The following is a 23888-nucleotide window of genomic DNA, read 5'->3' as shown; positions in this document are numbered from 1 at the left end:
ATTAGCCTCATGATTATTAAGAAGGAGACTTTGTCCTCCATAAGTGCCTCCATCAAGTAACCCTCAACCAGCAAAGCTTCAAGCACACTGGAAACTGTATTTAGGATCCAACTTTAAAAAAAGAAAAAAAGATGACTATCCACCAGGGAAGATGAAAAATGCAATCTTGCTTTAAAAATACATATTTTTGTAGACACAGAGTTTGCAATTTGTGATGGACTGAAATGTATGGGCTCCAAAAACAGTTCCAGAAAGTATTGCCAAGACCTTCCCACAGTGGAACATGGAGGGCAATTTTTCTATTTCCTAAATGGGAAGTTAAATATTTTTAAAGGAATTTCAAGTGATCTCATATCAGAATAGCATTAGCCAAAAGCAACCCTTGCCTTGAAGATGTCACCCTCTTGGGCATCTGGGGGGTGATTAATTCCCAAAGGCCATTACCAACCTGACAACTGGGTAAGCAGATACGCTAGCAGCATGGAGAGTGACAGATCTGTATGGAGACATTCTGGTTCAGGGCTCCCAGGTGACTCAGTCGTTAAGTGTCTGCCTTTGGCTCAGGTCATGATCCCAGGGTCCTGAGAACAAATCCTACATCGGGGGTCCCTGCTCAGCAGGGAGTCTGTTTCTCCCTCTGCCCCTCACCCTGTTCGTGATCTCTCTCTCACACTCTTTCTCTCTCTCTCTCTCTCTCTCTCTTTCAAATAAATAAATAAAACCAAAAAAAAAAAAAAGGAAAAGGAAGAAATCATCGTTCAGAAGTGGTCAGCAGTGTGGGGATTATTTGGAATGACCTAATCACAGATAATAGGTAATAACTGGACGAGCTTCTTCCCTACATTCTTTTTCCCCACTCCTTAATTCTTTGTAGGATGAACCCTCCCAAGCATTGTTTGGTCACTTGACTTTCATTGCTCAGGGCGTTTCCATGCAAGATCCCCAACCACTGGCCAGATTAACGTCCATCGGCCCAGGGAAGGCTGCTCATCAGTACCTGGACAGAGATTTCCCAGCTTCTCCGTTGAAGGTAGATTCTGGCACCAGGGCTGAAAAGGGAAAGGAAGATTATGTCCCTTTTAACAAAAACTGTTAAATGTTTTAAGGGCCATGGTATCTACAGGGTTCTGGTGTTGTTGTAGATTTACCTGAGATGAGAGACTGTACTGGTGTTCCTGGAAGCCCCACTTGGAAAAACACCTGCCAGATTGGCTTTGCTTGTATGAGGCATGTGTTTCGAGGGTATTTCTGAATTAAATATCATAAGACTCCAGTAGGGTTTTTAGCAATCCCACAGGGTTGGAGGGGGAAAAAATTGTGTTTGCAGCTGCCAAAAAATCCTGTTCTTGAAGGGCCACAGCCCTGAAGGGAAAGGAGGCACAGAGGGGTGATGGCACCCTCTGATTTCACTCTCTTAACATTTGCCAGATTTACCCTGCACAGCCGAGGGCCCTGCACAGCGGAACAAAAAACTGCTGAAAAGCAGAGCCCTCAACAGCATCCTCGAAGTGCTAAGGAGACGACCGTCTGGGATGGCTATTATTTTATCCTGTTACGAAAATGAAGGAAAAAAACCTTAGCCTATCTCTTGCTCAAGGCAGCCCAGCTGCCACTGGATAGAGCTGGGATTTGAATCTAGGTTTCATTTTGTCAAAAGCACTCAGCCCCTGAAATGCTGCAGGTTCACATCCATGGGCTCCCCCGAAGTCCCTTATCAGAGCTCCCTCTTTAGGATGCTCAGCATGAACTGGCCAACAGCCCTAATCCACGGGGTTTCCCACCACCTTTCCATCCTTGCCCACACCTCCCACCACCTGGCAGCCTGTCTCTGTCTCCCAGCTATCTCTCCCACTAGGCAGTGCCATGAGAGGCAAGACTGTTCACTGATGTGTCCCCATTTAGGATGGGGCATCCCCCTGGGCCCTCCAAGCATATCATTTTATGGAAAGAAAAGAGTGTGAACTCTACATGTTGTGCTCCAACACCAGTTGTCAACCATGTCCGAGAATGCTTGGAGAAGACAGAGGCTAAAATGACACAATGAGTCACGGTAGCATCATTCAGAATAGTTAAAAAGTAGAAACAACCCAAATGTCCTTCCACTGGTGAAGCAATAAACAAAGTGTGGTCCATCCATACAACAGAACATGATTCAGCCAGAAAAGGCATGAAGGGCTGGCTGACCCCAGCTACAGCATGAGCGACCTTCGGGAACAACTGTTGGGGATGTAGAAGGCCACATGTTGGGATTCCATTTCTACGAAATGTCCAGAACAGGCAAATCCATATGGACGGGAGGCAGATGGGTGGTTTCCAGGGGCTGGGGGAGAATGGAAAATACGAATGGGTTGGGGTTTCCTCTGGGGAGTGATGAAGATGTTTTGGAAGTTCAGTGATGGTTGCACATTATTTGCAAATGTGTTTAACGCAATGGAATTATTCACATTAAATGGTTAATTTATGTTATGCTAGTTTACCTCAATATTTTAAAATTACATGAGTCTTAACCCTAGCCCGATAAATTCTCCATGCTTCAATTTGTTCATTTATAAATGTTTCTAAATAGCTAACCGGAACAATCTCATTAGGAGGTTCAATAGTGATTTAATACATGACAACGATTTATAAATTATGAAGCATTGCAGAAATGCTGGTTGTTGTTCCCGTTTCCTCCAGTTCATTTTCATGGCATTATTATCATTACTGATTCTAGGGGAATTATCAGAAGTTGTCATAGATTTAAGATGGGAATGATTGGGGTAGCTACAGTCATTCGTTGAGCAATGCTTAGCAAAGAGAAATTGACAACATTTTCTCTATTCCTTTGCCTTGAATGTGTCCTCTCCCCACCGGCCCTGCCCCAGATCCACTTTGCACCCTTCCCCCCAGCCCTACTGAGCGCTCAGGAAGATGGCCTCTCTAGACTACATTCCAACTTCTGAAGTGTGTAGTCTACACAAGCAGAGGCAGAAGTCTGGGGACTCTGCGAAACAAGAGCAGAGGGGCAGGGGTATCTACTGCCCTCCCTCCCTGCTGGCTATGGTTTATAGGGACCCCTGGCCGTGGTTTATAGGGACCCCTTATTGTACAAATAAGACAATGGAAGCAAAGGCATACAGATATTATTTAATTTGAATAAACTCAGGATCACGTAATGGGCTCTAAAGTCCAAGCCCGTAACCTGGTTTTCTACTCAGTGGCTCCCTTTCTTACTCTCTAATTTGGCTTGAGTGACAGCTCTGGGACTCACCAGCTCCATCCAAGTTGGGCTGCGAATGTGCTCAAGTCCGAGTAAAGACACCAGCCCCAGTGACCAAGCGGACCCTCAAATTGAAGCAAAATGACCAAGAACACAATCCTCTTCATCTTCTTGGTGCAGAATCCACATTCCAGGCTTCTACACAGCACACTGTTATCAAACACAATTAACCAGTGAGAATAGGGTAAAAAAAAAAAAAATCAAGCAGTCTTGGAAATATTTCCCTCCCTTTCTAATTTTTAGGGCAAATTGAAAGAAAAAATCCAGAGACAGGTATTTTAGGATTAGGGGGAGGGGATTCCAGAACCAACCCTCAAAATGCTTCCAGAATGGTAAACCCGAGCAGGAAAGCATGGGAGCTAGCAACCACAAAGCACCCACAGATGGCAAGATGGTGCCATGACACAGTCAAGTCTTCCCCAGGGGGCTCCAGGATGGAAGAAGGCTTCCAGGGTCTGGCAGAGATGACCCCGGACCTGCAGGGGAAGACACTTACCTGGCTGAGTAATGACAATAACTAGTCGAGGGAATATTGTCTCAGGTGCCCTCCAAAGGTTCAGGATGCATTTATTACAAACACCTTCACAATCATCCAGTTAGAGGAGTAAGAGCCAAGGTCTGGGCTTTGTTTGTTCACATGGGGAAATTTTTTGTAGAAGGTTCTCTGGGATCCTAACTTTTCTCTTTTGTTCTTTTAAAAGGAATTTTCCCCGCATTATTTTCATGGTGATGTTGAGAACCACGCGTAACGTTTGAACAGTGGCTGTGTCCTAGGCGTTGTGTTTCCGAGTACACGTATTTTCTCATTTAACACTGTAACGACCTAAAGTAGGCAAGTGGTAGAAAATATGGAGCTGCAGATGTACAAGAAGAAAGAAAAAGAATTTGGAGTGCCAGCACCCATAATGACGTGAGTCCTGAGGGTGGTGAAGTTTCCATGAGCCCCGTGCTCCCAGCAAGCAGAAATGGTCGTGAAATCCTGCCTCTCCTTTCAGTTCACTGGAAGAACATCCTTCTCCATATGGTTTAGATGAGACTGCACCCAACCCCTTCTCTCCTTTCTTGACCCCCACCCCTGAGCTGCAGAAGAAGAAGAAAGCTCTCCTAACCACCCCTCCCGACAAGCAGCTGACCTCTGGGAAGAAGATTCCTCCATCAATGGTGATACCAATCCACCAGCTCATTCCACCCCCGACACCTGGCTCTTCTTCCCTCGGGGACTCCTCCTTATTAAAGAAAAGCTCTTCTTCTGCCTGCAGCTGGAGAGCCTGGCTGATCTCAAGGGTGGAGCGTTTCCCTATTGCCTTGACCCTTTCTCCTCTCATGGAGTCCCCACACCGCTTATCTGAACAGCCATTTTCCATAAAGCTTCTCCTTACCTGAGTCTAGATCTGTTTGTAGTTGACACTATCTTGGGGTGGGGGAGGGAATAATGAATGGGATTGGGTTGAAATCCAGTCTTTGCAAAGGACGGCCTCATTCAGGTTCACATTTACTCCTAACTAGACCCAAATACAATGTGAGGGTTCAACAAACTTCTAAACCCCGTCTTCTTCACCCTGGTCACACCAGCTGTTAAACGAGTCTCTCAGACTCCAGGATTTCAGCTAATTCCCCCAAAATTTGCCTCTGGAACAGACAGGTCTCAAAATCTTGGGTCTGAGTCTCTATAAAACTCTGGATATCAGCCTGAGAATTCTTTACTAATAAACCCATTCGGTATGATTTGCATTCATTTTCTTCCCCGTTGTCCTCAAGGGGAGGGTTAGTTACCTTTGAATTATTCCAGAATTACCTAACCTGCCATGAGTGAAAGTAAAAGCTTTTCAATATTCTTTTATTTCCATTGATTCTTCTGTCAATTGATCAATTGTTTTTCATATGCTTATTAATGATTTTTAGCTCTTCTCCTGAGAATTGCCTTTTCGGTGCGATATTGAGGCAGAATGAACGAATTCCATGAGTACTTTAACCCCTTGCCCGTCTTCTGTGAACTGGTGTGCATATGACCACCTTCTTTTGGCCATGTTGGGAAATGTTAATTATGAAACGGGACTCTGAGCTCCTTTCAGAAAGGGTAACAACTTTCAAAATATTGGCGGTTCCTCTGTCCTCTGCTTTAGTCCCTGGGCATGAGCAATATTGTCTGTTTTCAAAGTGAGCTGCCTAGAAGAGATTATCCTCAGTTCTGTCTTTTTTACTGTTAATTTAGCAAATGCCCACGAACCGACTCAGAACCAACCATTCAGCTAATGCTCTTCTCCATCCACCCCACACCACTGAAAGAGCTAACGAGTACCAGTATTGGCTTATTTGGGGTTTTGGTTCATCCTTAAGGGCTGAAATACCAAAAGTTAGTGGGGTATCTAAAGGGTTAAAAGGATGATCTATTCTATGAAGAGAGCAGGTGTTACACCAAATGTCAGGAGGATCTAAATGTAAATGTCTAGCCAGAAAAACCTGCAAAAGCCAAGTTTACTGATCAATAGCCTAACCCCGTGCAATTTGCCTGAGTGTTTCACGTCCCTCCTTGTAATTGATCCTGACCTTTGGAGGCAGCATGCCTGTTACAGACAGAAAAACTGGGTCTAACGTGGGCAAGTCGTGGAGGAGAACGTGGATGCCAGTCAGCAGACTGCAGACTGCAGACATCACTCCTTTCGCAGGCTAGGCTTCTGGACCACTTGTCTAAAGGCAGGTGCTCACTGCCTTCTAGCTCTCTCCCTCGGCTGGTTCCTATAGGAACAAGACATCCCTGTTAGAGGGTAATCACCTTTGTTATTTCTTTTATTTTGTTTTGTTTTTAAGATTTTATTTATTTATGGTAGAAAGAGATAGCAAGAGAGAGAACATAAGCAAGGGGAAGCTGGGAGAGGGAGAAGCTGGCTTCCCTCGGAGCAGGGAGCCCGATGTGGGACCCGATCCCAGGACGCTGGGATCATGACCTGAGATGAAGACAGACCCTTAACTGTCTGAGCCACCCAGGGGCCTTACCTCTGCTACTTCTTTCTTTTTTTTTTTTCAGCGTTCCAAAATTCATTGTTTACGTACCACACCCAGTGCTCCGTGCAATACATACCCTCCTTAATACCCACCACCAGGCTCACCCAACCTCACCTTTGCTACTTCTTAATGCGGTTGCTCTAAGGACAAGAAGTCCTGGCTCCTTGTCAGAGCTAACACAAAGATACACCTCAATGAGCCTAACCAAGACTTCCCACCAAGATCATAACCACTTGTTAGGACTGCCTGGGGACACCCGATTACTGTGTAAAGTCTTCCTGCTGCCTGGGAGCAGAGATGGGCCCTTCGTAAAACATTCCTAGGTGGCCCATGGTCTGTTTGCTAAGCCGACATCAACATTTGTAATGTAAGGTTGGTGAACACGACACCGAGAGCAAGGAACCTGAAGATACGCTCCCGGTCCGGGGCTCTCCTATCCTCTTCCAGAAGAGGATGGAGAGAAGAAGTTCGGGGCCTGTTAGGCATCTGGGTTCCCCCGCTGGATTTCAGACATTATGGAAAGAGTTGGTGAACCAATGGCAGTGTCCCTCCCGTCCCCTGGGCTCTCACTGTGCGAAGAATCACCACGTCAGATCATCACGAGGCATGCGTTGTGTTAGACGGCTTGTGACAGTCACTTCTTGACAAATGAGCTGTCTTTACAAGCAAAGCAGGACAATGGACAGACGCCCTGATGTTTAGGATCCCACCCCTCCCCAAGCCCGCAACCAACCAACTCGAAGGCCCTCCAGGGTCCTCACAGCCCACCCAGCACCAAGGGAGAGCCGGCAAAGCAGGGTGCAGCTCCCTCCGCCCACCCCATGCTGCCAACGGGAGCCCAAGACAGAGCCTGGTCTACAGGAAAGGAATTCGCTGCCTTCCTTCGCGGCAGGTGCTGCTCCCCGGAACCTGGGAAATGAAAGTGTGAGAACTGGCGTACCCGGCACAGAGCGTCAGCAAAGATGGGGTGCTCCCGCTGCCGGGCCCTGCCCCCAAGGAGCCTGTCAATGGTCCCAGGGCAACTGTTTAGGAAAAAATTTCCCTAGGAAGTGGTGCCCCTCCCCTTCCTCTCTGGTCACTGACCCCAAGGCACTTGAGGGACTGAGCCCTGCCTGTTGGCCGTGCCCACCTCTAGGCAATCCTCTCAAAGAGGTGTGTCCCCTTACCCACCCACCCAGAAGAGCCCATGCGCAGGACACAAGGACCAGCCCCTCCAGGAGCTCCGTGCTCAGGCCCTTCCCAGTAATGGGTAAAACTCTCAAGAGGCTGGGACTTCTGTCCTCGGGTCATCTCCTCAGAAAACGGTGTTAACACTGACCCCAAAATCCTAAAGGTGTTCTTCAAATGAGTGGAGTTACAGGAAAAAGAAAAAAAGCACGTTTCACTTTTCCCTCTCTCTTGTACTGTAAGCAATCAAAAAATAGTTCTTGAGCAGTAATGTGCAGTCATCCTGCCCGTTCTGTCCCTCTTTGAGCTCCCAGCCACAGTGCAAGGTGTATGTGATGGTCCCCACTATTTGATGGGGAAATAGAGGCTCAGGGGGCCAGCCCAAGGCCGGGCAGCTGGCAACGTGCAGCCAGAAACTAAGATAGGGATCTCCCAGAAGGAGGGAGGGAGGGAGAGAGGGAGGATGGAAGGGAGGGAAGAAGGAAGAAAGGTAGGAAGGAAGGAAGGAAGGGGGGGAGGGAGGGAAAGAAGGCGGGAGGGAAGGAAGGAGGGAGGACAGGAGGCATTTCTCTGGCCGAATCTGTCCAGGTGGCCATCACCAGCTCTGGCTTCCTCTGACACATCTGTAGGATCTGACCCACCATACAGTCCAGGAGTAGAAGCCCGAGACCACAGCAGTGGGGCAAGGCCATCACATTGGGCCGTATGTAGAGAAGTCCCTCACATGTAGGGAGGCATTACAAAAGGAGCGGCGTGACCTGACTGCGACATCTTGTTCTGCTGGTGCAGAATTCACAGAGACAAAGGGACACTAACACAGCAGGCTGGCAACAGCCTATCTGATGGACCCACCCTGCGACACAGCCAGGTCTGCAGACGGATCTGGGGGGCCGGGGGAGGGGGGTTGGGGAGAAGGGGCTGGAAGGGCAGCGAGCACCGCAGGTCCCAGGTTGGCTGCGGGCGGAACCTCGGAGAGCTCCTGCTTGAGGGATTCACACTCGCATCCCTGTTTCTGGGCTTGGCTGTGTGTTCCTCACGCGCCCTGTGATCTCATTTTCCAAAGACTAAGTGATGTGTAATGGAGCTCAGGCACTGACATTTACAGAGGGTTACAGGACTAATAATATTAATGATATTCTTGTTAGTTCAACATTGTTTTTGTGCAGATTTTAATTCATACTGCATTCAGCCCGGGGGCATAAGTTAAAGATTTTTTTTAGAAAGCTTCTTAGTAAATGTCTTAGTTAATGGAAACCAAAACAAGCCGATGACCCTTTTCTCTAACCTTGAAATTGCGAAGATTGACAATGATCTCTCTAATGGGGCTCTGTTCACTTTGCATGACATTTGAGAGCTGAGTTCTCGTTCCTGTAATGACACTCCACCCACCAAGTGAATATCTTCGTCTCTTTTTCTTTCATAATAGGACATCACAAACAAACTCAAAGGAACTTAGTAACTATAAGCAAACCGCGGCTAGAAATTAATGGCGTTTCTCCCATTTCTTGTCTAGAATAAATAGAATTCCTTATCTGAGGATGCAACTATTTACATGATGGTTTTTAGTTTGTCAAATTTATTCATTTAATAAATACAGATCGAGTCTCTGTGCTGTGTTGGGCAGCAGGTTAGTGTCTGGAAATGAAGTGAGAATGAACGGAAGGGTCTTCTTCCTTTTGATCCAAGGTCAACCTTGGAGACAAAAAAGGCAACCACACCTTTGTCTTCTGTGGAGTGGCAGTTCAGGGTCAAATCTATTTGCCTGGCACAGTGTGCATTCTTCAATTAAATTAATCATCAGCACTGAAATACAATATTACATATAAAAATAGCAACTCCTTCTTCCTTTTAAAACTTGGACGAGGGGCGCCTGGCTGGCTCAGTTGGTAGAGCATGGGACTCTTGATCGAACTCAGGGTCATGAGTTCAAGCCCCACCCTGGGAGTAGAGCTTAATTTAAAAAATAAAATATGGATGGTTAATCAACTTTGAGTCCACATTGCCTGGAGACAGATGCCTGGAGGGGAGTGTGAGCCGTTCTCTGTACGGGGGCGCACGCTTGTTGCTTTCCCTGCCTGCTCCTGCCTCTGAATTTGCCTCCCCAGCTAATATTATATTTAGGAAAGTGATTTCCAAAAAAAAAAGGGGGGGGGGTAATTGTGCAAATAATTTCTTCTAGTTATGTCTGCAATCGCATGACAAAGGAAAAGTTAAAGGGAGAGTTATGTGTTGGTGGGAGTTCTTCCCTAGTCTCAGGTCCCAGCCTCCAAGACTCCCCCCCAGGTCAGGTTGCAGGACTGAGCACTGACAGGACCCAGGACCTGGGCGGGAGGGGGTGTCAGGCTTCGCATCCACAGTGAGCTTTACAGATTGAAGTCATTTCACGCTCCATTAAATAACTACTTGCCTTTGCTTGGTAATGTGCATATTAATCTAACTAACTACAGTTGTTGCCAAGAGCTGACCTGCGCCAAGAATTCCGCGTACAAGGTCCAGACAAGACCTTGCCCTATCGTGAGGATTTCAAAACTGTTGAAAAATCGTCCTGCGGCAAAGAATAATGTCCATCCCGGTATTTTAACTTGAAGCAAGATCCTGAGCTATTACCGTATTCAACTATCTAAATGCTACAATGTTACCAGGCAAGTGTTCTCGGGTCTGACATATTAATCTACTTGACATTCAACAAATGATGTTGTGTTTCTATAGAGTGGCACCCATTGGAGGAGGCCAGGGCTCATGCCATTCAACCTGTCCCCTGCCTGCCCTGAGCACTTCCATTAATTCAACTATTACTGATATAAAAGGGACATATTTAAATGCTTCAAGAAAAGAAAGCACCTGCAGCTTTCAAAAGACGTATCTCAAGGACAGGGAAAAGCACGTGGAGATAAATCTGCCTTTCGTTTTATTCTATCTTCAATAGGTAGATTTGGGAACACTAATAGAATTACTTCATCTTCAATAAAATTCCAGCCCATCATTGCTTCGTGGCCGGGGAAGCCTTCTCTATTAACCTTTCTTCATGAAAGCGAACGAGCAAGGACAATGGGTCTGACAGCGGACGCTCACAAAGCCACGTGTGGCCCTGAATGGTGACATAAGAAGCCACTATTCCATGACCACAGTTGGTGACACAGCCCCGAGGTGCAAGACCCAGCGAGAGGCACTGGAGGTGTATGACCTCTTTGTTGTCTTCATAAATACAATAGCAGCCGACATTATCAAGCACTGCATTCAGGTGTGGCTCCATGAACGACATATGGGTCCTTGCATGGAATACTTATGACGCTCATCTTACTGAGGAGGAAACTGAGTCCATAGGAAGTTGATGGGCACCAAATCAAACAGTGAATCCATGCAGAAGTAGGGATCAGAACGTGCGCCCACGCGTAGGCCCACATCAGCCACCATGTCGTTGAGCCCACGTAGGTGCCCAGTGCAAACACAGCCTTGGATGGCCGCTGCCGGAGCCACCCTCCGACGGCAGTGTGGTGAGAGATGGCTGGACATCCAGGCCGCTGAGCCCAGGCCACCCACACAGACCCAAGACAGATCGTAAATGGTCATGTGAAGCCACTGAGCCATTAAGGTTTTTTAAAGGATTTTATTTATTTATTTGAGAGAAAGAGAGCATGCACACAAATGGAGGACAGGGCAAGGGAGAAGGAGAAGCAACTTCCCGCTGAGCAGGGAGCCCAACTTGGGGCTCGATCCCAGGAACCTGGGATCGTGACCTGAGCCAAAGGCCAATGCCCAACCGACTGAGCCACCCAAGCACCCCAAGACATTAAGTTTTGAGTTTCCAGATATATTTGAACATTGTGTCCCAAACACATGGGCTGTGTATCCAAAATCATCCGTCATTTAGCATGCCCCATGTGTTGGCATATGACATCATGCACACATGTGTGTTTTGATGTGTACGTTTCCATGCATCCATATAATGGGCTTTCTAATGAGAGCTTATCACACCTGCTCCTGTAAGGAACTATAACCTCAGCTCCCTGGTGCTCATATTAAGTGAGGGCAGCGTGAACACCATCCTTCACGAGTCTCCAAACAGCTGCACGGGCTTCAATTAATTTTGAAATCATCCATGGGTTACAGTGGTTTTAACCTTCAAAGCAGGGAATTATTTTCTCCCCATAGAATAAAAACCGTGCCTCTCTTCCATGAGCCTGGGGAATGAATGGTGCATAGAGTAATGGCAGGAAACACGCACTGCAGCCCCATCCCCTGCTCCAGATCCAAAGATTGTCATTCTGCCTGTGATTTGGGACACACTTATTTCCTCTCTTGGTACAGCTTTACTGAGATATGAATCACCTCTAATTGCAGATCATTTTCATAACTCCCCATAGAAACCCATACCCAAGGGCTGGTCTGAGCATGTCTCTTAATCTCTGGGGAGTCTCTCTGCTTCCCCATCTGTAAATGGGCACGGTAATAGGGACTCCTTTATGGGGTGGTGGTGAAGAGGAAGGAACTGAATCCTTAGCCAGCATTTAGGAGCTCTTTCTACAGCATTAAACATTCATAGCATTTCCTTATCTCACGTGTTCACCAACCTGGGAGCCCACCCTTCTCCCTCTTTTGGGGGGTTTTATGGAGACTTCAGTACCCAGGCAGGATTGATTCAATGATTGGCCATTGGAAACGGGTTGAGCCTCCAGGAGGTCAGCGGAGGGGGCCGGAAGTTCCAGCCCTCTATTCCAGGTTGGCGGGAACCATGGCAACCGGCCCCCATCCTTAGGCGCCTCTGAAGGCTCATTAACATAACAAAAGGACACCTATCTCTCTCTCCTCACTTAGGAAATGCCCAGGGTTTTAGAAGCTCTGTGCCAGAAACAGGATGAAGACCAAAGATACATTTCTTATTGTAATTCACAGTATCACAGCCTGAAACACCTTTTTCACTGTTCTATTCTCAGCTAGATTTGCTCATTCTTCAGGCCTCCAACTAAACACAATAACTGTCTTTTAGACGGCCCCTTGCCGAGCACCCTATGAAAAACAGGCTCTTCTTCCTTACGCTGTCACAGACCCTGATCATCTGTCACAGCCCTATCCTGGCTATCAATGATCATTTCATCTCTTTGTCTACCTGATCAATGCCCAGCTTGACCACCATATTTGGTTCAAATATACACCTTCCTCCCACTGTCGTTTTCTGGGGCCAACCCAGGTGAGGACCCATATTTCTTGCTCAAGAAATAGTTGTCAAATGAGTAAATCAGTGCATTAAAATTTTTTTTGATCGCTGCGTAATACCTTGCCGGATCTAGGTCTTTCTATGCACTAAAGCTTATCGATTATATTACATTTATGCTGATTCTAATTTTTAGCTATTTAAATATGGCAGGTGTTTTTGCTGGATCCATGCTGAGACCCAGAAGTCCACTGCATTGAGTTGGGTACACACACTCCCACGTTAGTGATTCATGAAGCGGTAGAAGAAACAGAGGAGTCTAAGATCATGCAAACCACGGCTGCGGCTACTGATCGCCTCCCCACAGAGACACAATGTCCCTGGACCCGCAAAGCTATAAAACCTCAGAGAAATTTCAAGTACTCTTTACATTCCCTATTAGGGATTCTGAGAATTGAGTGAGGCAGGCCACTCTAGAAAAGACTGTATTTCTTGTTTAAGTTTGTGGTGTTCCATTAGCCTCGCCGGCTAATGAAGTCTGAAATATACAGGTGTCAGAAAAAACTCCATACGAGCTTTATCCGCAGAATCTTTCCTTCTCTCTTGTGTATGAACAATGCTGAATTGGTGTAAGCCTAGGTTACCCTGCCTTACAAAATAAAAAGTCCATTTATTTGTATTCCGTGACTGTGTTATTCTATCTTTTGGTAAATAATAAAAGAAATCTTAAAATAATAAAAATGAGTTAAAAAAAAAGCCCTTAGATAGCAATTAATTGAGTCTCTGATGATTAAAGATTTCTGTTACACGCATTCGCTTGACCCCAGCCCTTAATTCAAGTTCCAGTCATGTCTAAGAAGAAAACTTGCCATCGGATTTGCTTCTTCGTTTTACTGCTTAAGAAAATTTTTTTTTAAAAAGGCATTACCATGTTTAGAGAAGATTTAGTAGTTCAGTCTGGGTGGCGGTTCAAATATTCCCCTGAAAATGTCCCTGTGTCTCCGTGTTAACCGATGAGCTGTAAATATCCAAAAAGAAACACTGTATCAAAAGGAAAAGCAATGCTGGGGGGCCTGGCAGGCTCAGTCGGTGGAGCGTGTGGTTCTTGATCTTGGGGTGGTGAGTTCGAGCTCTCTGTTGGCTGTAGAGATTATTTTTTAAAAGTCTAAATAAGTAAAAGTAATGTTAAACAGAAGGAAATCTTAAGTAGAACATGACCACTCCAAAAAAAAAAAAAAATCGCAATGGATTGCTTCACTGGCAAATTTATGCAAAGGAAAAACAACAAAATACTCATCATCAAATCCACAAACCACCTCCCCAACTCGAGATCTTTCTAAACCTTCCAAACACACTCCCACCCCCCCCCCATCTTCCCTGCTTGAAGACCGTGATCGCTTTACGGCGTGTCTAGGACCAGCTCCTTGAACTTGGACAAAAATGAAGACTCGGGGGTCTTCCCAGATGGGTCCTCACGTTCACCTGGTGGTTGGGAAGCCCGGAATCCAGATGGTCAGGCGATGGCCCCATCATCCTTCCCTCGGCCGCTTCGCGATGAACGAAATGCTCACAAAACCAGCTTCTTTGGTGCATCTGTATCCTCCTCACTTGCTTGTTTGTCTTATTTTCCTCATCACTGACCTTGAAACCTTTGCACATCTCCTGGATTTGTAGGTGGGCACACCTTGCTTTCCTGGGAATCCTCCCAAAAACCAGAGCAAGGATGAGGGAGTCAGTGCCTGTTTGATCTCTAATGATCTCTAATCATTCTTTAGTAAGCATCCTTGATATAAGGAGTATCCCAAGGAGTTCACGATCCTGTAAACATTTTTCTTGCAAAATCATCTCACCTGTGACACTGAAGCAGGGAGGTTACCTGCCGCCATCTTGTCCTTCCTTCCCCAGGAAAGGAATCTCCACTTGAGACAAACAGACGAGAGTTCCTATAAGCCTCCAGCTGAGAGGACAGAGCCCCTCATCTTGTCGTTCTCCCCACGTGGAGTAAGGTTTTGGCTCTAGGGACATGTAAGCAGCCACATTGCAGGGCAATTACCTGACTGCCCCCTCCCGTGGGACTCTTCCCAGCATGACCCCCTTGCTCTTGGGGAACCGGGAACAGTTTAAGCCCCCACGTCCTCTCGTCTTTGCAGGTTAGCAGATGCCACTGAGAGCCATGAAAACCAAAGATGGAGAAAGACTGTGAGTTTTAAGAACTTTGAACTCTTTATTTCCTACAAACTTTCCCATAAACTCTCTGTCCCAGGTGGCTGGGCAAACATTTGAGCCTTGAAATGAAATTTTGGAGTATTCGGTACCTCACAGAGATGAAATCAATCATGAACTCGTGTAATAAACTTCACCCTTTGGCATTTCATGATTTTGAGATTTTTTTTATTGCACCAACTTTTTATACTTCATCTTCCACGTTATTTGTGTTTGCTTTCTATTTTGTGTAATCTTTTTGGAAAAGGAGTGTTACATAAGCCCCAGACTCAGTGAATAAGACTGAGATTTTAGGGTTCTTTGTTATATGTAAATTATACTGGAATTTTGTTCTATACTTTTATTTTCAAGATCATATCATTTTAGACAATGCTCTTTCTGATGGAGAATATACTATCTAATCCTTCTTTAGTAAGCATACTTGATATAAGGAGTATCCCAAGGAGTTCACGATCCTGTAAACATTTTTCTTGCAAAATCTTTAAAAATAAAATGTATCTTTTTATTTATTGAATGGAGATTAATTTGTGGGCAAAAGGCTTAAAACACAGAGAGTCCATAAAAGAAGAACTAAATATATTGAACAAGGTTACACTAGAATCAGTTTTATTATTAGTCAGATTCATATTAAATTTTTTGTCTTTTTCTGCAAAATAAGAAACTTTTTTTAAAAATACTACTTACTGGGGGCATCTGACTGACTCAGTTCAGAGGAGCATGCAACACCTGATCTCCAGGTTGTGAGTTCAAGCCCCACGTTGGGGAGAGAGATCATGTAAAAATAAACTTCAAAAAAATAAAAAATCAAATTAAAATACTACTTACTGGAATATTAATATTTTCACATTATTCATCACCAGCTGAGAAGATAATAGTAGGGGTAATAACAATGTAACTTGTTACATTATAACAATGTAACTTGTTACATTATAACAATGTAACACAGTGTACAATGTAGCACAGTATACAATATAACAATGTAACACATTGTACAATGTAACGATGTAACACACGCCCAACCCTCTATGGTTTCCCAGACTTCATATCTTTAAAAAAGAAGATAAAACCTTTATGAAGTAAAGAGCTAAGTGTAATGAGACTGCAAAAGTGTTTTTAAGATTATATAAGGCAATATGTATTAGATATGAGGAAGAAAACTCCTACCCACTTAATAATAAATGAAACCTAGGCCGGCCTGTGTGGCTCAGTCACTTGAACATCTGACTTTGGCTCAGGTCACTATCTCAGGGTCCTGGGACAGAGCCCCACAGCGGGCTCCCTGCTCAGCGGGGATTCTGCTTGAGATTCTCTCTCTCTCCCTCTTCCCCTCCCCCTGCTTGAGTGCATGCTCTGTCTCTCAAATAAATAAATAAAATCTTAAAATAATAATAATAATGATAAATGAAGCCTAAAAGTTATGACTGATCATGCTTATGAATTTGAATATTTAAAAAAATAAAAAATGAATCCATAGACCAAATTGAATTAGTGGTGATAGATTAGGAATGGTATCTGTAATATATTTACACGATGCCTGGCTGGCTTAGTGAGTGGAGTATGTGACTCTTCATCTCAGGGCTGTGAGTTCAAGCCCCATGTTGGGTGTAGAGATTACTTAAAAATAAAATCTTTTAAAAAATGTATTATGTAGTTAACAGAGAAATGAGTAATCATCAGTTATCTTAGGAACTGCTATATTCCATTAAATTTTTTAAAGATTTTATTTGTTTATTTGACACAGAGAGAGAGATCACAAGTAGGCAGAGAGGCAGAGAGGCAGGCAGAGAGAGAGGGGGAAGCAGGCTCCCCACCGAGCAGAGAGCCCGATGCGGGGCTCAATTCCAGGACCCTGGGATCATGACCCGAGCCAAAGGCAGAGGCTTAACACTCTGAGCCACCCAGGTGCTCCAGAACTGCTATATTTTAGAAATAATAATACAGGCAACCTCCCTCCATGGTCCAAGCATTTGACATAAAGGAAGAAATAAAAGTCTTTGAAAATACATAAAATCTTACTCAAACTTAAAAGTCATAAGGCTAACTGTTTTCTTTTTTCGTAATGAATGCATGTAGCAAGACTGGTGAAAAACAAAAACAAAAACCAGCAAACATCCAGGTTTGCAGTGATCATATTGGTGAAAATGTGCACATTTGAAGTTTTATGGAAGGCAACTTTGCAGTAGCAATTGTGGTCTATGTGTCCTTATATGAGGTTGTGATTGAACCACCCTCTGCACAATGGGTGTATCACGGTGACGATCCCTCACTCAACACTTTGGTATCATCAAAGAAAGGTTGGATTGCTAGAATAAATATACCTCCAAATTCAGTGTCTTAATACAAAGTTTATTTCTCACTCATCAAACTGTCCAAGACAAGCACTCTGGTTAGCAGGTGGCTTTGCTCCAAGCCATGAAGCACAACCCAGACTCCTTCTGTCCTGTGGTTCCCCAGTCACTTGGGGCCTCACTGTCACCTGCCTCTGGCCGCAAATAGGGGAGGAGAAAGGAAGGAGTTTCTAAGGAGTGGCACACATCACTGGCTCCCAGTTCATGTGAGCACGGGACATGGGCCACCCCTTCACACGAAGGGATGACGAACACGGCCCTGTCCGGCCAGCCACCCGCCAGCAGGGATTCTCCGCTACAGATGGGACATGGGCTGGATCCTCTAGTCCACAGCCAGCCCTCTCTGTCCAAGCTATTTTGGTGTATTTTCTCTGCCATATGATTTTTTGAATAGTGTTTCCAAGTTCCACAAAAAGTCCCGAGGGAAGTAGGATTAAATAGCACTGGACCTACAAATTGCATTTATTTATAGATTATTTTCTGTATAGATTACCTGTGTCACAGGCACCCACAGCAAGGAGACACTTGTCTGGCATTTGACTCTAAAGAGTATGTTGAAGGAGCCTGGGGATTTAGGGTTCCTCAGTGGCTCTTTTTCTTCCAAGAATTTCCAAACACAACGTCCTTCTCGGGTTGGCTGAGAAATCTAGATAAAGAAAACCTCTCTAGCCCAGAGACCCTCGGATGAGTTCATTGGACACTTCTAGGAAATTTCAACAAGTAGATTCCCACAGTGTCACTTACCCTGTCCTTTACCTTTTTAGCCCCGTAGAGAATAACACATACACCAAGAAAGAGACCCCAGACACGCATAAGCGTACCAGATAAGAGGTGACACGATAAAAAGTCTCACATATCAGTGCTTCCAAAAATTGAACAGAATCCTCAGCTCTACATTTGGAATGAAGAAGAGCCTCTCTCGGCACCAATCTTTTGGAACACCGCTCATGGAAAACAACCAGCAAACCGGGGCCTCCAGATAGCAAGCCATAGGAAGCACCCCCCATGAGCACATCCTTCCTAAAGACGAACCAAATATAATCAAACCTCTAGCATTAACAGTGAGCTTTGGGGAAACACAGGCAACGGGAGGCCAAGAAAATGACATCAGGAAGATGCAGTCCACCACGTCCGGACTGAGACTAACCCAACCAGACAAGTGCGTGGTTTCTTCCACAAATCAATAGCACAACAGAGATGCAAGGAGAGGAGACTCTTAGAGATCAAAAGTGATTTTGGAAGCAGATGCTAAGAAATGGTTGTTAATTTTACTAGAGGGAGCGATGATGCTACAGTTGTGCTAATAATAAAAAGAGTTCTTCTCTTTAGAGATGTGAAGGATTTCCTGATGAAGTTCTTTGATATCTGGCACGTTTTAAGAAAAATTTTCCAGAGGTGCCTGGGTGGCTCTGTTGGTTGGGCATCCGTCGACTCTCCGTTCTGGCTCAGGTCATGATCTCAGGGTGGTGGGATCGAGCCCCGCGTCAGGCTTCACACTGAACGTGGAGCCTGCTTAGGTAATTCTCTCTCTCCCTCTCCCTCTGCCCTTCCCTTCTGCACTCCCATGCTCTCTCCAAAAAAAAATGTATGTAAGTAAAAATATATATATATTCCAGGTGGGGTGAGGGAGTGAGTACAGAGAATGAAGATTAACACAACAGTGACAAAACCATTGAAACTGGCTGATGAGTCCTTGGGAGTTCGGGTTCACATCTGCGTCTTCTCCATTTGGATGCGTGGTGAGACTTCCCATTGAAAAAAAGGAGAAAGTTACAGTTTATATCCTCCTTAGGATATGTCCTCCTTAGGATCATGAAATCACCCTAGGTCCTAACACCAGAGGGACAAGAACATTGGAATGAATGTAATGGAAGTCAAGATTTTCATTTAAAAAATGATCAGTAGATTCAACAGATATTAAGTGCAGTCGAGGTTTTAACACTTGCAGAATGTGCTGGGTGGGACTGGAAAGCCCTTCTTCACTCGCATTGACGTTTTTTTAATCCACCTCTCTTAGCAGTGAGAGGTTGATCATTTTATATCTTGAAGGATTTCTTTCCTGCCACACTTGGATGTGGGGAAAAAATTAACTGGGCAGAGAGGTGGAAACTAATTGATAACTTTCAGATGAGTCCCAGTTTCTACAGGCCTGTGTGCCTCCTCCTGATCTTGTTGTACTTAAGCTCTTGACTGATGCCCTGTTCAGAGCAGGACCAAGGGCACGGGCAGAAGTCACTGGGACAGATGTCCTCCTTCGTGGTCCCTGTGCTCCAGGCACTGAGTTTGGACCCGGAACCAGAGGCAGATCAGACAAATGTATCAGTTTTTGTGTATGTTTTTGTGTTTGCTTTTGCCTTTTTTTTTTCCCCCAAGACATGATTGCAGTAAAGAATGGTGAGTTATCATGGAAGAGGTGTGTAATGGCTGGAAAAGGACCCGATGGGTGGGTATGTTCTAGGAAAGGAAAAAGGAGATAACAAGGAAGTGTAATTGCGTGTGTGTGTGTGTGTGTGTGTGTGTGTGTGTTAGGGAGGACTCATTTACTGAACTGAAGAATTTGGACTAACGGATGTAGGGAACCATTGAAGTCTAGGCATGACACCGTGAGGGCATCGGGTGGATTTCTGGGGGCAAGGGGGTGGGGAGCAGGAATGAAGGCGGGAGGCAGGTGAGGAAGAGACATCAGGAAGCTCACGGGGGACAGGTGGGGGGTGAGCAGGGGAAAAATCAGAAGTGGCTCCTGCATGTTTGACACTGTGATAAAAGGGCTTTGCTCAGCCTGGGTGGAGGGACGTGGACTGGATTAACCCCTCGCTAAGGGAAAAAAAGGAAATGCACAAACCCCACACACACAAAACAGGAATGAGCCACCCAGACAGAACCGTCAATAGGGGCCTCCCCACCTCTGAATTCATGACCAGAGCTCTCAGGCAGCCTCTGATGATGGATGTTTTAGACACACCATAAGCAAAGGTTGTAGTTTTCCTTTTTAGAGTCGACCAGTGTCTAGAATGCAGAAGAAAAGACACTCCTGAGGCTTAAGGACAAGAAGCCTCCAAGGCGAACCCTGTCATCACCACGCCTGTGTCCTCTGCCCTTACCATGTCCGCATCTGCCAGCTAAGCGCCAGACCACGGGCACATGTGTGCCTTTCCCTGCACACTTTCCACAAGGGAGCGCTCTGTGTCCCCGTGTGCCCGGCTGGGAGGGCTGGTCATTAAATGCCAGAGCAGTGAGCCTTCATCCGTGCATAAGGAGAGGGTGTTCCTGGTCACTTCCTCCTGCTCCCTTGGCGCTCATAGGAGGTTAAGGGTGTGGGGATTATTTGGTCCCTGTCTCTCAAAGTTTCTGCAGGGGGAGTAAAGGCGGCTGGCTGGACCCTGGACCCTTCACTGATTGTCTGCCTACTTGTCTCACTTCTTGAGTCTACCCCCTGGGAAGTCTTTCCTTCACCCAAATTTTGACCACCCACACTTTAATCCTTGTCTCAGGCTCTGCTTCTGGGGGAACCCAACTGAGACAGCAACCTTCTGTAGTCCTTCCAGCGTCGGGCTCTCGAGTGGGCTTTGTCGGGGAGTGAAAACTGGTGGGGAGGGGGCATGTCGGGGAGGCAAGAAAGAAAAGACACTTGAAGAAGGAAGTCAAAAGAAATTCCAGATTTTCACTCTCCAAAGAAAAGTTAAATTAAAACCGAGATGGGAGCGCCTGGCTGGTGTAGTTGGGGGAGTGTGTGACTCTTGATCTCGGAGTCGCAAGCTCGAGCCCCATGTTGGGTGTAGAGATTACATAAAATTAAAATCTTTTAAAAAGTAAAATAAGAAATAAAATAAAACCAAGATGAACTGATCTACATCATCAGGGTCATGAATGTACAGAACTTTCTCAACTTTCCTAACAACTTTTCTTTACAGAATGTAAAGAATTCCCTTTTTATTCTTAACCCACCTCAAACGGCCTTCCTTTGGGGAAACCAAGAAACCAAGACCCAAAGGAACTTGCCGATTCACGAATATAGAATTATTTACGTTTATGATTGAGCCAACAAAACAAGAACGCATGCATTCAGATAGGCCACGAGTGGCTACAGAGTACAGTGTATTTTCAGCTGTATTTATCAGAAATGATTGATACCATTGTTACTATCTGACTTAGAGGTTCATTGTTCATTTCCTTCCTTGGTTACATTTTTTTTCTCGGCTCTTCCCCAGGACCCGACAATGTATCTACTTGAATTCAGATGGTAGTCACATTCTTTCACATCGTTTTTTTAAAGCCAGATGGAGTCTGTCCATATTTACCAGTCCTTCAGCGAATACAGTTCTTAGGAGTACCTATCACGGGGGGTGCCTAGCTGGCTCATTCGGTAAAACATGCAACTCTTGATCTTGAGGTTGTGAGTTTGAGTCCCACATCGGGGATAGAGATTATTTAAAAATAAAACCTTAAAAAAAAAAAAAAAGAGTATCTACCATGTAATGGACATTGCTGTAAAGGCTAGGAATATCTTCTTCGTAAATAAAACACAGACTCTTTTCTCTCAGGGACGTTAAATTTTAATGTGGGAAAAGAGACAATGATATTTTTTTTAACAATGAATTTTTTTTAAGGCTATAAAAGGAATGTATTGAAATGACTGTCTACCAGGTGGGTTGTTTGAACTTAGATGCTTAGATGATGTCATTGGGAATTTCTGCTTTCTGCTCCTGGTCGGCATTTGAAACAAACGAGACAGTCTTCCCGATTTTGGTTTGCAGTTTACAGCAGGACACTGAGTCAGGGGACTTGAGATCATCGGCTCCCTCCCCACAGTCTTAGCATCTCTGTGCACGCAGTGCATGGTTTCATGCAAATGACTGGGTCATGTTGGTTTGCATCAACCTGACTTTCCCTCTGGACATCATGTGTCTTCTCAGCAACTGCTCATTTCCATCTGTGGAATGTTCAACGAAGGGCAGTGACAGTCAACTCTCCTCATTCCTTTCCATCTCCTCAACCACTGATGTCTTTGCATTCCACTCAATTACACGGAGGAGAATGCCACGGGATGACAGGAGACGGTTTTTCTAGGGGGCCTGCCTGGTTCAGAAGACGGAGCACGTGACTCTCGATCTCGGGGTTGTGAGTTTGAGCTGCACGTTGGGTGTAGGGATTGCTTAAAAATAAAACTGTAAAGGAAAAAAAAAAGGAGATTGTTTTGCAACAGTAATGCATTCATTCAGACTCCTAATTATTCACCAGACCTGACACTGTGTTAAGTGTTTTACATCTATTGTAAAATAGATTTTACAATAGATTTTCATACCAATCTTATGAGGCAAGGACTATTATTATTCCTGTTTGACAGAGACAAAGACTTAAATCTTAGGGGACTGAATAAAATATCAGTGGCGAGAAAGCTAGTAGTAACAGGCAGACCTAAGATTGCAACTTACAGACAATGGACTGCACAGCAAGTGGTTTCCACTACAGTCTGATAGTCTCCTAATACATGTTTGATCTGCATGTCCTTCTCTCCCTCGAGATCCCTTTGTTTTTTAATGACCGCCCACGTTGAAAAGTCTGTTTCAGCTGAAAGATATCTTTAAAAACCCTGGTGATCAATGCTCATCGTGAGGACCGGAATACACACAGCTTCAATGCAGGAAGAGTAGAATTTTGAACTTTCCCAGGACAAGAGAGAACTGGCATTGATGAGGACGAGTGGCTTCACAGAGTGACCAAGTGCCGTGGCTTTGGGGTCGCACGGAGGCGGGTTTGAATCCAGGTCTGCCACACTCTGGCTGTCTAACCCTCCATTACTTAGCACCTCTAAGCCTCGGTTTTCCCAGGTGTGGAAATCAGGTGATCCTTAAACCACAGCAAGTGTTCAGCCTAGCACGCAGCACGGCATAAATGCCCGATTAGCTATAACTATTCTTGTGTTTGTAATAAGAGGATGAAGAAGTTCACAGGATGAAACAAAAGAGTTCCCTTTAAACCATTCCTCAGGGGCCCCAGGCCCACCGGCTGGGTTAAAAAATAAACTGCAGACACCAGTGGTATTTGGGGGGGAAAGCAGGGAAGGAGGACAGGATGAGAATGGAGAGGGGAAGGGGTCCCAGAGGGTCTGACCCCAGGGAGAGCCGCGTGGACTGAAGGCTGAGCCCTAGGCACGGCCAGCCACATCGTCCCACAAATGGTCATGATGTACCAGTGTCAGAACCAGAAGGGGACCTCGCCCCCCCCAACACAGAACATCACATCAAGCTAGCTGCATGCCCCGACCCTGGCCCACCAGCCTCGGGAACATTGCAAATCCCTCGCCTGTCCGGTGGCCAATCCTAACAGAGCCCACCTCCACGCCTATGAGGACCTGTGAGACCCCGCAAAGCGCCTGGGCCAGGGAAGCCTTCAGCCAGCCAGTTACTGTGGCTACTTCTGCTATGAATACTACAGAAATCCCGGGACCTGGCAGGAATATTTGCAAAATAGGGCACTGAGGAAACCAGACTTATACATAAAGAATAAGAACTACAGAGGCATTCAATTATGTTTAGGAAGAATTTTAAATACAGGACACCTGGCTGGCTCCATGGATAGGGCTGGTCAGTCTTGATGTCAACATCATGAGGTCTCAAGTTCAAATCCCATGTGGGGCTTAGAACATACTCTTTCAAAAAAAAACATGTAATATGGTAAATATTGACATTTAATGGAGAAAAATGCAGAATGCAAAGTCGTGTATCAAACAGGATGA

Source organism: Martes martes, assembly GCF_963455335.1.
Source record: "Martes martes genome assembly, chromosome: 13".
Taxonomy (NCBI): domain Eukaryota; kingdom Metazoa; phylum Chordata; class Mammalia; order Carnivora; family Mustelidae; genus Martes; species Martes martes.
This window is presented reverse-complemented; position numbering follows the sequence as displayed.